The sequence below is a fragment of the Pogoniulus pusillus genome, chromosome 10, assembly GCF_015220805.1.
Source record: "Pogoniulus pusillus isolate bPogPus1 chromosome 10, bPogPus1.pri, whole genome shotgun sequence".
NCBI lineage: Eukaryota > Metazoa > Chordata > Aves > Piciformes > Lybiidae > Pogoniulus > Pogoniulus pusillus.
The window spans coordinates 9,944,129-9,952,993 of NC_087273.1; the positions used below are offsets into that span (position 1 = coordinate 9,944,129).

The window sequence follows — 8,865 nt, forward strand, 5'->3', positions numbered from 1 at the left end:
TAAGAATCTATAAGCATTGATAAGATCCCTCCTCAGTCTTCTCCAGGCTAAAATGCCATGGGTCCCTCAGCCTTTCTTCCTAAGAGAGATGTTCTAGTCCCCTAATCATCTTTGTGGCCTTTTGCTGTACCCTCTCAAGAAGTGTTAACATCTCAAGGTTGAAAGTTTTTTGTGGCCACCTTTCTCAATTGCCTGGTGCTCCTCAGTTCAGTCTTTCAGGACATTTTTCCCTTCTCCAGAGCAAAAGACCTTTCCATATCCATCATTCTGCCATCTGATGAAATATAACTGCATGCACTACTTGGAGCAGGAAGGTTTCTGAGATAAGCTTTTACATCCTCAACTACTTTTAAGGCGCAAAGTTCTTCTGTGATTTGGGTACTTCCAAGCTAAGCTGTGTCCTTTTTACCACTTGTACCAGCAGCAAGTGTCTTTTGGTGGCCAAGCCACTATTTTCCCTAATCCAAGACATGATGCTTTTCCCCCCTGTCTCAGATTAATTGCATGAAAAGCACAGGCACTAAACTACAATTAACGCTGACCCGGTTAATAAACGCCAGCGATGGCTTTCTAAGCTGTAGCTAAAAAGAAGCTCTCTTGTCATTTTAGAAGAACAAAAAGTATCCTGCAGTTGTGTAATTTGTTGCTGTTTGGTTTACAATTTCTCTGCAGTGATGGAATCTGTCAGAATCTTCTGGGGGAGACTGCCTGAATTGCACATTCTCTGCTGCAGCATCGTCTTCTGATTCCATCACACGGAATAATGTGACCTGTTGCTCTTACCTGTGTCAATTTCGTTGCACTCTATGGATGTCACGAACAGGGTTTGTGGCTGGAAAGGGATTTGTACTGCCACAGAATGATTGTGATGAAGCATAATTAAGAGAAGAGTCATGAACATCCTTTATTGTGGTCTAACAGCCATGCTAATATTCTTGCTTTACACTTGTGTCTAAGAGGCACTTTAAGAGGCAATGCCTTATACAATAAAATTTAATTTTTGACATCAGGATGCTGTTGGAATTTCCATAACCTGTAAATGATATAAAATGGTTGTCTACCACAAAGCTCTCTTAGAGACACAAATTAGCAAGAATTTTGGCTAAGGGGAAGCAGCAGTAACTGTTGCCTTTAGTGCTGGGGTAACCTTTTCATAGAATCATAGAATCAACCAGGTTGGAAGAGACCTCCAAGATCATCTAGTCCAACCTAGCACCCAGCCCTATCCAATCAACTAGACCATGGTGCCTCCACCACCTCCCTGGGCAGCCCATTCCAATGCCAATCACTCTCTCTCTGAAGAACTTCTTCCTAACATCCAGCCTATACCTACCCTGGCACAACTTGAGACTGTGTCCCCTTGTTCTATTGCTAGTTACCTGGGAGAAGAGGCCACCCCCCACTTGGCTACAGCCTCCCTTCAGGTAGTTGTAGACAGTAATAAGATCACCCTTGAGCCTCCTCTTCTCCAGGCTAAACAACCCCAGCTCCCTCAACCTCTCCTCATAGGATTTGTGCTCCAGGCCCCTCACCAGCTTCGTTGCCCTTCTCTGGACCTGATGAAACAATATTTTTCCATTTAAAGAGCTTTTCACTTTTGTTTGCAGTGGAATCATTAAGGTTGGAAAAGACCTCTAAGGGCATCGAGTCCAACCATCAACTGCTCACATAACAGCAAGAGATTTTCACCTAGATACATGTATGCAAATAGAAGACAAAAAGGCTGCAACACTAAATATGACCCAGGGGAAGAGTTATGAACCCTACACCTGCACTTTAGAAAGCACTTTTCTACCTGTCCTTCCACCCCCCTCCATTACCCAGGGAATCCTGAGAGCTTTTACTGCTCTGTTTACAGTACCTATGGAAACAGAAGAACTGAAGAAAGATGAATGACTTATGTGTGAAATTTCCTTCCAGGGAACTAACTGCAAGTTGCAGTGGTTATTAATAATAGTAATTCAAATCTAATCAGGGGATAGGAAGAACAAACATTTACATTACACCCTGCAGTCTAGACTGGGGCTAGAAAACAAGAAGTCTTTTTCTTTTTCTTGGTTTCATTTTCTTGACCTTTTTGTTTAAAGAAAATCATGAAAAGAAGAAAGGTTTCTCAGGAGAGAGGAAAAGCTCTTGTTATCACCTGGGATGTGGAGGATTGTGATGAAGTCCTAGCTCAAAAACTGTGAAGAGTGCCCTATATCCAAGGTAGGTCAAGAGGATGGGACACAATGGTTAAAGTGCAATTTCCAGTAGTTTTTTTTTTGCTGAACTTCAAGCAGGAACAAAAGGATGAATTGTGATGTTTTTGTTCCTGGAAGGACAAACTGTGATACTTATATTCATGATGAATGTTATTTCATTCCACATCAAAATATGCTATTTAATGCAAGGGATTGCTTCATAATCAGATCTAGCAGTGATTGTATTCTGATCTAGCACTGATTGGCATATTCTGTTGGAAAGTCATATGGGAAAAGCCCATAGACTGCTCCTACCATTAAATAGTTGATTAACTTGTGATAGCTAACACATTCACTCTGTTCTATTTCCTAGAGTGTGTATATATATTGATTGGCATTCATCTTCAGCTTGTATTCTGCTGATTCTGTATACTTTGAAATTGTCCATACCATCCCACCTGGCTGCCCAAGGTTGGCAGTGGAGGTACTTTGCAATCAACACTGCTTTACTTTAAGAGTTTTTGCTTTATAACTAGTCAGGCTGTCATTTCAGTGAGCTGCATCAAGGACTTACCGTGCCACATCCTGCCTTGGTGACATTTTTGGACATAGTGCACTCCAGAAATAATAGTGATGAGTTAAAAATGCTATCCAAGATGATTGTAAAGTGCAGCTATCTAAAGAGATTGCTATTTTCATTAACAGAAAAACTAATAACACAAACGACACAGAAGCAAATAACATGAACTACTTAAAAGCAAATAACACAAACTACATACAATCAAATAACATTTAATAAATGTGAGGAAAACTTAGAGCTGACAATCTCTCTCTGTTTGATAGAAATATTCTTGTGCATGATTTTGATAGAACAGCTTTGACAAGCTCCTCAGATGCCTTAAACAGAATCGTTACATGCATATCTGACTCTGTTACTGTTAAGAGGCTCAGCTGATTTATTAGTACAGTATTGCCTTACACTTGGGTTATTCTTTGGACATGTTTCTGGAGGGTTTAGTTTCACAGTCTCTTGGGCATCACATTTTGTTGACTAGCCATCATCTAAACTTGGCCAAGAGCAATCAGATGAGCTTTCCGCCCAAGCTCTGTAAGCTACATCTGCTCTCAATAATTGACACACAGTAATCCTCCCCCAAAACTCCCCCCTGGGGCACGTTATATCCTCATTTGCCCTGCGAATTCATCACTTAGTTGGCTCTGCAGATCAGTCACCTGCCTTGTACATTATTTCAGCAAAACTTGCATTGCTGTGGAAGGGAAGATGAAGTTGGAGAGAAAGAGGGGAGCATCACGAACAACACAAAAACAAGGCTGTGAAAAATCAGGGAGCATTTAGTTGTAGTAGGAGCATACACCTCACGTAGTGCAGGCTCATGGCAGCTGCCCTCTCTTCCCCATGAAAGTCAAGGCATTTGGATTTCAGCTAGGCACATTTTCTGTAGTGCCCTCATGTCCTTAAAGAGGGCAACAGATGATACTGCAGAGATTTGGACACATATTCCACTTTCTATTAGCGTGAAGCCTGGCATAAGGAAAAGAAAAGGAAATGGGCCACAGGTGACCAAAGCTTCATTACAACTCACCTGGAAATTAAATTGCAGTAATTCAGAATCTGATGGGCAAGGGGAATGTAAACTCTTAGCAACAGAAAGTGAGATGACAGGTTGGCCTTAGATACTCACCCTAACAGAAGGTTCCTTCATTTTAGTATTGTATGAAATAATAACACTAAGGGGTTTGTCTTTTTTTCCCCATGAAGTCAGAGTAGTAAGAGTTCTCTGAAGATGAGATAAAACTGTGTTACTAAAGTAGCTTCAGCATTCTGAGGTTTCTAATAGGTTTGCGTTTCATCTGAGGTGTTTGCATTGTCTCTTTCTACCTTAGTTAATGGGTTTCTCTGTTGAGAGTGTGGTGGCTGAAAGCAACCTGCTGCAGTGGCTACATAAATTTGGAAATCTCTCCTTGCAATCTGTGGTGCAAGCCGTGTGCTATTGTGTGTCCAAATGGATTTAGTGTATCATAACGCTCCTAGGAAAACAAAAGGACAAAGAAGATGGCATTGCTAAGGGAGACATTAGATTTCATTTCACACTAGTAATAGTTTAGAGAGGTATGCTGACCAAAATGGGATTCAATTCTGCAGCACTCCTCTTTTTTATTGCTGCTAAGTGATTTCAATATCCAGTCTAAAGTGATATTGAGAGTGTTCGATAGAACGGGGATGAAATCAGGGAAACGCTGGAGGCTCAGAGGAGGACACAAATCTCAGGTTGACTCAGCAAAGCCTTTCAGAGCCATCCCACCTGACCTTAACCTGTCTTATTTAACCTGGAGGCTGCTGGTAAGTACCTTGCAGTGTAAGATATCACTTCATGTTAAAGGAAACGATGCAGCAAGATTGTATTTTGAACATCAATTGATGCTGCTGTGGTTATAGCTTTGGCCATGAACTTACCACTTGCAGAAACATTTATGGCTAAAAGTTTACTGCCCAGCTGTTGCTGCCTGGTAGACATATCATAACTGGGACATGGTTTAAACCCTGTAATCTTTTGATTTATGACTGTTGAAAGCAAAAGAAGTTTGGTCTACAGACAAGGAGGCTTACCTGTTGTTCACAGGACAACGATCTTGTACTTGGGTACTGCTTCTCAACCTAAGGAAGTACTTCTCTGCCATAAGCTATATAATTCTGCTTCTGACCAACAGGCAACCAAAAAAGGGGAGGGTTGTTATTTGTTCCATGTATTTAGCAATATCAATTATTGGAGTAATTTCTGATTTTCTAGAGTGTAAACTCAACTGTTAATGATTTGAATTGAGTAGTAGTGCACAGTAATGCATAGTAATGTTAAGACCCTGAGGGCCACTGGTGGAGCTATTGAGAACCTTTGTTTTTGGCTTCTCCAGGTCCTGTGTAAGGACTGAGGAAGAGTGAAGAGAAATGGCATGGCAGAAAAATGCAGCAGGAAAAGGTAATTTCTCTGTGGGTACCTTTGTTAGTATCAATCTCATAGTTACGTTTTTTCCTTCAGTGTAACAGAGTTGCGAAGTAAAATGGGGAAGTTTGAGCACAGAAGGCTCAGGAGCTCACTCTGGGTTTTGGAATCGTTTAGTTTGCCAGCCATCACCTTATTTTCTTAAACAAAGCAGTGAATTGTTGATAAAGTGACATGAAATTTAAAGAAAAGCCCAAAGCAGCCAACATTTGAGAGGATCTTTAATTCCTGACTCAGTTAAACAACCTTAGGTTTTGGATGGGCATTTTTTTGCAGAGCCAAACAACTACTAACCTATGTAGCATAAACTATTCAGTACTGGGTTTATGAAATTCTCTGAAAGCAAACTTCTGCTTTGGGTCTCCTCCTGTATCTAGCTGCATGATTAGTTTTTGGTTAAAAACTGCTTAGAGTAAATGGTGCACAAAACCAACTGTGAGGGCTGGAGCAGCTCTCCTGTGAGGACAGACTGAAAGAGTTGGGGCTGTTCAGTCTGGAGAATAGAAGGCACCGAAGTGACCTTATTGTGGCCTCCAGTATCTGAAGGGGGCCTACAAAAAAGCTGAGGAGGGACTTTTTAGGATATTAGGGAGCGACAGGACTAGGGGGAATGGAGCAAAGCTGGAGGTGGAGAGATTCAGACTGGACGTGAGGAAAAAGTTCTCCAGCATGAGAGTGGTGAGAGCCTGGAATGGGTTGCCCAGGGAGGTGGTTGAGACCCCGTCCCTGGAGGTGTTTAAGGCCAGGCTGGATGGGGCTGTGGCCAGCCTGATCTAGGGCAGGGTGTCCCTGGGCATGGCAGGGGGGTTAGAATTGGATGATCTTTGTGATCCCTTCCAACCCTGCCTGATTCTATGATTCCAGTTTGGTACACAATAGTTGGGCTTGATGATCTTAGGGGTCTTTTCCTGCCTTAATGAGTCTACGACTCTGTGCTCTGTAGAGGTCTTTTCCAACCTTTATTATTCTGTGTTCTGTAGAGGTCCTTTCCTACCTTAATGATTCTATGTTCTGTATTTACATTTGTGTGACTAAATCCTGCTGTCACTTATCTCAAGGTGCCAGGGTGTATAAGGAAGCAAAGCGAGCTCTCAGCACTTCCTCTATTTAAAATGCCTTCAGCAGCACAGTGCAATTTTGGCTAGCCAGCCATTTAGCTTTCACTTGCTGGTCAACAAGTCTGCTTTTAAGAATCTTGACAGAAGAGTCAGAGACACACTCGTGCCTGTTTGTGGCACTCATCCCAGTGCTGCATCACAAGCTGGCAGGGCAGAGAGCCTGGCACTCTGTCTCAGCCTGTCCTTACAACCAAAGAGTGCTCCAGGCTACAGAGGAGCTTGAACCATTAATATCGGTTTCCCCATGAGGTGTTTTTGGGAACTGACAGCTCTGGCAGCAGACATGGCTTCTGCATAGTCATCAATGATCACTCCTAAAATGTCATTAAAAGTGTAGAAAACACTGACAGCAGGGTACGTGGATCCACAGCGGCACAGCCTCATTCCCTTACGCGTGAGCAGCTAATCGACTTTGTGCTCAGATACTTTGCATAGAGCCTACACCATCATTTATTGCCTTCTATAGCATCCAGGGGCTGCCTTCTGCATCTGTAAAAGAAGTGTTGCTAGTATCCTTATTATTTTTAATTTGCTCTTGGCAACTGAATTTTCTTCTCTGCTTCAGAGAATAATGAAACGAGATGGATTTGCTGGCTTCTAGCTTACGTAAAGCACAGTCCCAGTGGCAATTTACATATGTTTCACCCTTACATCCAGATCTTGAATATTTACCATAACTGGATTAGATTCTAGTTATGTGCAGACCTGACTGGAAAATAAACCGGCAGCCTGATTTGCATTCCTTCTGCACCAATGGTTCCCCTGTCAGATTTGCTCAGTGTGGCAGATCTGGCCAGGAGCTGGGTTTGTGTATTACCTGGTACTGCAGGCAAAAGCTGAAGTGTGTGCTGGCCCAAATCCATGAGGTCTGCTAGGAGTGACACATTGCTATACAGAGAATGGTCAGGAAGAGGGTTGGGGAGGGTTTGAACCCAGATAACCAGGAAGCCTTGTTCATAAGGTATGAAAATAGCTGCTGAATGGAAGGTGACCTCAGTAGTGATTTCCAGGTGGCTTCCTTACGCTGCTCCTGCCCTTTATGTAGTTCAGATGTAAACAGACACATCTACTGTCCTCATTCTCTATTTTTCTTCACAACAAGGTGAGATGAAATAAAAGCTACCTACTCGGGGCTGAGCTGAGGTAGCAGATTAAATAGAGGAGTGTTTGCTTTCACACAGTTACGGAGCAGCAGATGTTCCAGAAGGATTTGAACGTTCCTGGTGGCTTCAGAGGAAAGTTAAGCACATCACTTCTGTTTCAAACTAGGAATACTTGTTCTGACAGAACCATTCTTTCAGCTCTTTGGTGTAAAGTCTGTGACAGACATGCACACTGGTGCTTTGCATCTCTGTATCTGCTAGCTTGAGAAACATCCTTCTGCATCCTCCTGTCTCTGTGCCTGTCCAGAGGTGTTTCTCATGCATCAATGCCTTTTGGAGGGCTGCAGCCTGTGCAAATTTGTAAGTGACCAAATAATAATGGTGTAAGTTGTGTTTCACTTTGGGACATAGTTGAATGGCCATGGTGGTGTTAGGTCAGCAGTTGGACTTGGTGATCTTAGAGGTCTTTTCCAAACAAAATAATTCCATGATTCCCATGAAAGTCTTCACCTTATTAAAAATTATCTTTACTTTTGCATTGATCTGTCACTAGAGTTTCTTTGCTAGTGGCATTGGTGACCAAGGTGACAAAAACCCACAGTTTGACAGTTGACAGTGTTTACATCACAAAGTGTGTGATGGAAACATCTGGCAGACAATTGAGCTGCCCCTCTGTAAGGAAATGGGTTGACAGCAGAAAAGTTCAGAAACGGTGGCAAGGAAATCAACAGGAAAGCAAAATGGTGTTAGGAAAGAGGCTGTTTGGGATGATGGCACACAGCTCCCTGAATCAAATAATCTCTTTCTGTCTGTCTCACATTGGCAGCCCAGCATCCTCACTCCTTCTCACTAAGGAAAAGTTTCCAAGGCCTCACTCCAAGGTAAGAACTCTCTCATGCTTCTGCAGGTGGCATCCTGGGCAGGCTTGTCTGCATCGATAGATTATATTGTGATTTGCTCACTTTCCTCAAGGAAAAATATAGATTTTTGCCCAGCTTTCTATGGTTAACATGGCAGTGTCCATTCTGTCTTAAAGAGGCTTACTCTGGACAGCTTGGCGTAATTTACCCAAAAGGAAAGTTACTTCCTAAGCACAGGGAGCTAGCAGATGTCTTTTGAACTAATAGGAAAAAAAAAGAACTAAACAACAACTTTAGCTAGAGACTACAGAGAACCTCAGTAGTGCAACAGGTAGTGGAATACAGTTATTCCTAAGAAATAAATGGTGATTTAAATGCCTGCTGGACAATAACCAGAGCTGGCATGGGCTACGAGTCTGCTGGTGCTCAACTCTGGATTTGGTATGAAAGGGGCAGAGATAATGGAGAAACTGAAGACAGGCAGGTAAAATCATCTGAAAGGGGAGGAGTTGGCTTACAGGATGGAAATCTCAACTGAGAAAGGTATGGAGATGAAGAAAGAAGTTATTTTATGGTCCTTA

At 42.4% G+C, this 8,865-nt stretch overlaps 1 long non-coding RNA gene across 1 annotated transcript; it reads left to right on the plus strand.

The window, feature by feature from the left end:
- Positions 1-1,611: 1,611 nt before the first annotated feature.
- LOC135178980 (uncharacterized) lies at positions 1,612-8,305 on the plus strand. Its single transcript, XR_010303808.1, has 3 exons — positions 1,612-2,208; positions 5,115-5,179; positions 8,251-8,305. It is a non-coding gene; the product is annotated as an uncharacterized LOC135178980 (long non-coding RNA).
- The last annotated feature ends 560 nt before the right edge of the window (positions 8,306-8,865 follow it).